Raw genomic sequence first — 8083 nt, 5'->3', positions numbered from 1 at the left:
TCCCAACCTCTGGTAACAATTATTCTACTCTTTACTTCTAAGAGATCAGGTTTTTTGTTTTTTGTTTTTTGTTTTTTTTGATTCCACATATGAGTGAGATCCTGTGGTGTTTGTCTTTCTGGCTTATTTTTCTTAACTTAATGTCCTCCAGGCTCATCTATGCTGCTGCAAATGACAGGAATTCATTCTTTTTTTTATGGCTGAATAGTATTCCATTGTGTAAATATACCACATTATCTTTATCCATTCATCTGTTGATGGACACTTGGGTTGATACCATATCTTGGCTACTGTGAATAGAGCTGCAATAAACATGGGAGTGCAGACATTTCTTCAGCATACTATTTCCTTTGCATAAATACCCACTAGTCGGATTACTGGATAATATGGTAGTTCTGTTTTTAATTTTTTGAGAAACCTCTATACTGTTTTTCATTATGACTATACTAATTTATGTTCCCACTAGTATAAAAGTTCTCCTTTCTCCATATCCTCATGAGCATTTGTTACTTTTTGTCTTTTTGATAATAGCCATTCCAACTGGGATGAGATGATATCTAATTGAGGTTTTGATTTGCATTTCCCTGATGATTAGTGATATTGAGCATTTTTTCATATACCTGTTGGCCATTTGTATGCGTTCTTTTGAGAAATGTCTATTTTGCCCATTTTAAAAATCATATTATTTGGGATTTTTTTTTTTTTTTTTTTTTGGCTATTGAGTTGTTGAGTTCCTTATATAGTCTAGGTATTAACCGTTTAGATGTATAGGTTGCAAATATTGTCTTCCATTCTGTAGCTTGCCTCTTCATTTTGTTGACCGTTTCCTTTGCTGTGAAGAAGCTTTTTAATGTGATGCAATCCAATCCTGTTTGTCATTTTTGCTTTGGTTGCCTGTGCCTTTGAAATCTTATCCAAAAAATCCTTGCCCAGTCCAATGTCATAAAGGGTTTTTCCTGAAATTTTTTCTAGTGCTTTCATGGTTTTCAGTCCTTACATTTAAGTCTTTAATCCATTTTGAGTTGACTTTTGTAAGTGGTGAGAGATAGGATGTTTATATATTTATTTATTTAGAGACAGAGTTTTGCTCTTGTCACCCAAGCTGGAGTGCAATGGCACTATTTTGGCTCACTGCAACCTCTGCCTCTTGGGTTCAAGTGATTCTCCTCCTCCCTCAGCCTCCCAAGTAGCTGGGATTACAGGTGCCTGTCACCACACCTGGGTAATTTTTGTATTTTTAGTAGAGACGGGGTTTCACCATATTGGCCAGGCTGGTCTCTTGGCCAGGCTAGTCTTGAACTCCTGATCTTGTGATCTACCTGCCTCGGCCTCCCAAAGTGCTGGGATTACAGGTGTGAGCCACCGTGCCCTGCCCTATCTCTCTATATTTTTAAAACAGAAGACAGGGTCTCACTATGTTGCCCAGGCTAAACTTGAACTCCTAGTCTCATGAGATCCTCCTGCCTTAGTCTCCTGAGTAGCTGAAACTACAGGCACACACCACCCCGCTCAGTTGAAAACACCCCATTTTAATGCCAAGCTTTACTCTTCACAGAACATGGATATGGTGGGGAAAGACAGGAAGCCCCATTCATTGAAGGCACTTTGATTCATCTTCACAAATTTCCCTAGACCAATACTTGATGTATATATCCTTTTTCTTGGTGCTCCAAAAGTTTTTACACCCTAGAATAATTCATCATAATAAAATTTGGCTTGGGGGAGGGACATGCCTTTCTGTTGTAAACTGGGAGGGTTGTTGTCAGCACAACTGTTGTGAGCACAGGTCATTCTCAGGCAGATCAGTTTTGGGACTGAGTACATAAGGAAGTTCAGGGTCTGGAGATGGATTCCCTTAAAGCTATCTGCACAAACATAGTCCCTGGAAAGCCTTTTTGTGCTACCACTGTTTGAAGGCTGCTGCCCAGAGGTTCCCTGAAGGTGCCTCAGGGGTTCTGTTTTAGAATGAGGTGAAGGCGAAGGGTTTCTGGGCCCACCCCCACTGTTTCATCTGGAGCAGCTGGGGTTTTTTTTTTTTCTTTTTTCTGTTTTACGTGTACGTTTTCATCTGAAGGAATAGTTTTGCTGCTAAAAATAACAGTGTGAAAAACATAGCCTCCAAGGGGGACCATTTAAAGATTTTAAGCAGTGACATGACATAATTAGGTTTTTGTTTCAAAAGGTCGCTTTGGCACCTGAACATATCGTGGAGGCTGGACTGGAGGGAAGTGAGACTGGAGAGACCCAGAGAGAACACAGAGTAAGAACTGGCCACTCTGGGCTCCATCCCAGGGCCAGCATCCACTTTAGATGGAGCCAGGGTTCATGGCTTGCCAGTCTCCACTCAGCTCCTTCTCCCATTTGCATTTCCTGCCTGGCCTATGACCACCTTTGCCTTTGCGACCCCTGCCTTTGACTGTTTTTCGTCTTGGATATCCAGTTGGCCACCTAATCCTGTTGTTTCTTTCCTCAAATTACCTTAGATTTGTTCCTCTCTCCATTACTATCCCATCATCCTAGATTAGGCACTTCGCATTTCAGGCTTGAGTTTCTCCAGGAACCTCTTCACGGTTCTTCTTGCTTTCAGTCTGTCTGCCCACCAATCTTACATCACTACTGCTTAGCTTCTCTTTGTTCTTCATGACATATTGCAGTACGGTTTTGCCCATTTTTACTTCAGATTTCTTCTCTTCTTCCCAGTCTTTGGCTTCCATAGAAAATTCTACACAGAGCAGAAGATTAAAATAGTGACTAGTGCATTTCCAGTCTCTAGAAGCAGTGACAACCATGTTTCCTTTGCCTCTTTTTATGCCAGATATTTGTGGAGTTAGCAGGACTTAAAAGGCAAGGGGACACCTTTCCCTCTTGCCACTTGCCTCTTACCACTTTTTCTTCAGTGAAAGATTTTGTGAAGTGGAATTTCAAATTGAGTGGGGAGGAGATTATTTCAGGGAATATTATATTTGAGACTTCATGCTATCGGATGCTCCCAAGGGGTCGTAAATAACTATTGGGGTTGGTAATAATGACAAAGGGTGGAATAGGAAAATAGGGAAACAGTCTATATACCTAGGAAGATGGGCCAAGTGTGAGACAGCAGAGAAGACCACCAGGGCCTTCCTGGAGACTCACAGAGGTGCCGGTCCAGGCCCGGATGGAGCAGACAGGTGAAATATGGTTCACCTGGAGCTTGAATCATCAAGAAAATAAATGTTTGTGGTTGCTTCTCCTGACGATTCTTAAATTCCTCTCTAAGGAATCATTGGCTGTCTGAAACAATTTCCATGGGAAAATGACTTGTTTGGACTGTATTTTCACAAAGCTGATATTTCTGGTCCTTAGAATATGATACCTGTTTGTCTTTTAAAACATATATCTATTCAGGTAAGTTGGAAGCTGGGATCTGATTTGAGAACATTTTGAACTTACAAAGATGTGTATGAATTCAAAGTAAAAACCCTTGACCCTTTAAACAATCACAGCAGTGCCATCCCCCTGCTTTTTTTTTTTTTTTTTTTTTTTTTTTTTTTGAGACAGAGACTTGCTCTGTCCCCAAGGCTGGAGTGCAGAGGTACGATCTCAGCTCACTGCAACCTCCACCTCCTGGGTTCAAGCAATTCTCCTGCCTCAGCCTCCTGAGTAGCTGGGATTACAGGTGCATGCCACCACGCCTGGAGTTTGTATTTTTAGTAGAGATGGGGTTTTGCCATGTTGGCCAGGCTGATCTTGAACTCCTGACCTCAGGTGATCTGCCTGCCTTGGCCTCTCAAAGTGCTGGGATTACAGGCATGAACCACCACACCTGGCCCACAGCAGCCTTTTGAGGCTGTTGAATATCTGTGAGAAGATGAACTGGATCTTAGATCTCCAACCATACTGTGCACTGCTGCGTGGCTGGGAGGGAAGTAGGAGTTGGAGGGGAACTAGAGGTTTGACCTGATTTCAGGATTCTGTCTCTCCCTTATGGGGCTAAAGTAAAGAATGCAGAATTTGAATAAAGTCTGTATTTGCTTTCTATATACTTTACTACATTTCTTTTTCTACATTACTTTCTCCTTTTCCTATTGAGATGTGTTGTGAAGTGTCTTTCCTGCGTTATTCGATCTACCTTTCCATGGCTGTTCTCTGCCCTCTGTTGGCAGGTTCTCTTGGACCTGTCTGTCTGTGTGCAGGGGACAACTGCATGGAGTCAAAGCCCATTTCTGCTAGTCAGGTCAGCAGAGAGAAGTCTGGAAGATATTTTGTTTTCTGGATTTCTGTAGGCCTAGGAGGCATGATCTGGTGTAGAATAAACCTGAGGATCCAGATTCAGCTGCACATATAGGTCAGTTATAAAATGTTTAATGCTGTCAGTTTGGGGCATCAGAGCCTGTCATGAAGATTAGCATGAGCCTGAATCCCATGGTGGTTGCAGAGCTCAGCTAGGGTCTTAAGGCACCTTTGGCCTGAGTGAAACCAGGATTAGGATTTCTTTTGAAGAAGGAACAGGGCAGCTTGGAAACCATAGGAAATTCTAGCAGCTGGCCAATTTGATGCTCTGCAGTTTAGTTCTGCATCAGAAATAAGGTGTTTGGGGCTGGGCATGGTGGCTTACGCCTGTAATCCCAGCACTTTGGGAATCTGAGGCGAGTGGATCACTTGAGGTCAGGAGTTTGAGACCGGCTGGCCAACATGGTGAAACACTGTCTCTAATAAAAACAAAAATTAGCCAGGCGTGGTGGCGGGTGCCTGTAATTCCAGCTACTTGGGAGACTGAGGCGGGAGAATCACTTGAACCTGGGAGGTGGAGGTTGCAGTGAGCCGAGATTGTGCCACTGCATTCCAGCCTGGGTAACAGAGTGAGACTCCGTCTCAAAAAAAAGCAAAAAAAAAAAAAAAAAAAAAAGAAATAAGGTGTTGATTGACTCTATCCAGAAGAAATTATAGCTGGTATCTGTCTGTGAAGTAGAAGAAGGCCATGACAGTGCTACAAAGAGAAAGTTGGACCCTAGCTGGTTGCTGCTTAGGCCAGTAGAATCTAAATTTCCCAGGTTTTCTATGTATTGCAGCAGGGTCACCAAATACAGCCAAAATATTATTGTCCATATCAATGAGAGCAGTGATAGCTTGGATAGTGGGATATATACATAACCGAAGGTCTCATTTATCTAATATTTTCAGCTTCCCCTCAAACATGAAAAAATAAATACCAAAAGCCTTTCACTGTATGTTAATAAAAAACCTCATTAGGTGATTTATCTTTTATGTCCCCACTCCTTCCCACTTCCCTTTTGTCTTTTAAAATTGATTTTTAGTTTTTACTTGTGTTTTCTTTTTCTTTCTTTCTTTCTTTTTTTTTTTTTTTTGAGATGGAGTCTTGCTCCGTTGCACAGTGGTGTGATCTCTGCTCACTGCAACCTCTGCCTCCCGGATTCAAGCGATTCTCCTGCCCCAGCCTCCCAAGTAGCTGGGATTACAGGTGCCCGCCACCGTGCCCAGCTAATTTTTCTATTTTTAGTAGAGATGAGGTTTCACCTTGTTGGCCAGGCTAGCCTTGAACTCCTGACCTCAAACGATCCTCCCACCTTGGCCTCCCAAAATGCTGGGATTATAGGTGTGAGCCACTGCACCAGGCTCCTTCCACTTCCTTTTTTTGTTTTGTTTTTTTTTTTGGAGACAGGATCTTGCTGTCACCCAGGCTGCCTCTATCCTCTGGGCTCAAGCGATCACCCCACCTTAGCCTCCCAAGTAGCTGGGACCACAGGTTCGTGCCACCATATCTGATTGATTTGTTTGGTTTTTAATAGAGATTATAGGCATTACAGGCAAGAGCCACTGCACCTGGCCCCTTCCTACTTTCTAGTTAAGTGGCCAACTGGAAGGAAGAGGGAAAGGCAAGATGCTTGAATGTTTAATCCCTAACATAATAAATTGTCCTTAATGTTCAGAATAATGACATATCATGCACTTGTACTTGCTTAGGAGTCGGGGTGACAGTGGTAGTGGTGGCTGATCCTCACTGAGGGCTGCAGGTGTTCCAGAGAGACTCACCTGGGTATTTGGTAGCTATTATACTGTAAGCACAGCTTTCTGTGGTAAGTTCTATGAGTCAGCAAAATATCTGTAAAGAGCCTCTCCTTGGAGACCATGAAACCTGCATTTTAGTCTCTCTTTTGCAACTAAAAAGCCATATGGGATTGGGGGAGAGGAGCAAGTAAGGACACTGCGACTTTCCTCTCTGGGATTTGGTTTTCAATTATCTTTAAATGAGAGGGCTAAACAATATAGTTATATGATTCCTCCTAGCCCTGCCATTCTGTAATTCTTTCAGGAATTTTGTCATTTTGGATTTGCTTGTCTCATAAAACAGTGAGTAGTTGCTTAAAAATCAATTATTCTATTTGGTTGACTTGGTCTAAAGTATTTCTCATGTTGTCTCTTCATTCTTTTGACTGTTCCTTTTTTTTTTGCCTTGGCCAGATAGGACAAATTCCTTTTCACTACAGTATTGGGAGCCTGGAACTAGAGTTACCACCCCTCTGCGTTAAAGAAGGAGCTGTCCTGAGGCTTCTCTACTGGGCTTGAGGCAAGAACATTGTCAGGGGCGGTCTGCTCTTGGCCTCTTGCCCCAGGGATTGCAAATGTATGTTCCTCAAAGGTAAGGGCTGTATCATTCGGCTTTCTTTGTATTCACAGTTACAGCTTGTGCTAGGCAGCCCGTGTTCAATAAATACCGTGCCTAAGGATAAAGTAGCATTGTCCTTAATTTCCCCCCCCAAACCACTAGGTGTCGCCTTCATCTCAGGGAAACCATGCCCATCCTCGCCCTATACACTCCCACCCCACTCCAGGGCTCCAAGAGCGCTCTTGGTGATTTCTGGAGAAATAGCTTGAAGGGGGAGAGAAACCGTGGCTCTCAGCGCGGGCAGAGAATGGGCTTATGTGCATGTCCTTTATGACAGTTGGAGGAAAATCCCCAAGGTCCCATAGCAGTCCCTCTCAGCCACCATGAGATCATCCCTCACAAGCTGTTCTTGGGGTCAGATTGGCACTCCAGATATGGGGGCCCCGGGGAGAGCTTCCTAAGGCTGGAAACCTGGGAGCAAGGTGGAACCCCAGGAGAGGGTGGATGGGCTTCCACTGCGGGGGGGTGTCCCGCCCGTCCGTTACAGGCTTTCCCCAGGCGCCAGCCCGCGCTGTGCAGGAGACAAAAGAAAATCGAGGCCCTGACTGAGCAGATGGTGTGGAGGAAGCCGGTCGGGCTGCGGTGGGCCTCTGAGGACACGGGGAGGGCAGGGGGTCATGGAGACAGCGGGGGGCCTAGGGTTGAGTCCCAAGCAAGAAGGAGCCTCGTGGACTTTCTAAGGACTGGTGGGAAGTGTAGCGCAGGGGCCCCTGGCTGCTGGAGGGGCCCGTCCAGGGAGCCGGCATGGTCCTCGGTGGAGTAAGCGGCACTGCCGTCGGGAGGGCGCTATGGTTTGCTAGGTGGGGGTGCTGGTGAGGACACCACACGTCTGGGGATCCTCGACTGCTTCCTGGAGACTGGAGCCACTGAGGGACTCAGGGAGTTCACAGGGGAGACCCAAGAAGAGCGGGCTAAGCGAGGGGAAGAGGACAAACCCTGGGGTCGCCGGCGTGTGTGAGATGGAAGGAGAGGTGGCGGGCGGACCAGGGGCGTGGGGGAGACCGGGGTAGGCCCTGAGAGTGAGGGAGCGCCCGGGAATCCTGCTGGTCGGCGAGGCCTTGGTGCGGAGCCCCCAAGTGCTCACCGGGGTGGGTTTGGGACCTGGCGGTCCCGAGCGCCCGGGTGGGGGGTGGGGGAAGGCAGCCGGCGCCGGAGGGTGGGGCCGGGAGGGAGGAGGAGGGGCAGCGGGGGAGGGGCGGGGGCGGGCGGCCTGCCCGGGGGAGTCGCACTCGGTCGCCGGCGCAGCGAGCGGAGACGGGCCGGGCCGAGGCGACCTGACCCGGACGAGCGGCGCGCGCGGGGCCCAGGCGGGGGGCGGGAGGAAGCGCCGGGCAGTGCTGGCCGCCGGGGCCCAGGAGAAGCGGAGCAGAGAGGAGCGGGGACACGGGCGGGGCCGCCGTAGCTCCGGATGGGACCGGC

Source organism: Theropithecus gelada, chromosome 15 (assembly GCF_003255815.1).
Source record: "Theropithecus gelada isolate Dixy chromosome 15, Tgel_1.0, whole genome shotgun sequence".
Lineage (NCBI taxonomy): Eukaryota > Metazoa > Chordata > Mammalia > Primates > Cercopithecidae > Theropithecus > Theropithecus gelada.
Note: the sequence above shows the minus strand (reverse complement) of the source record.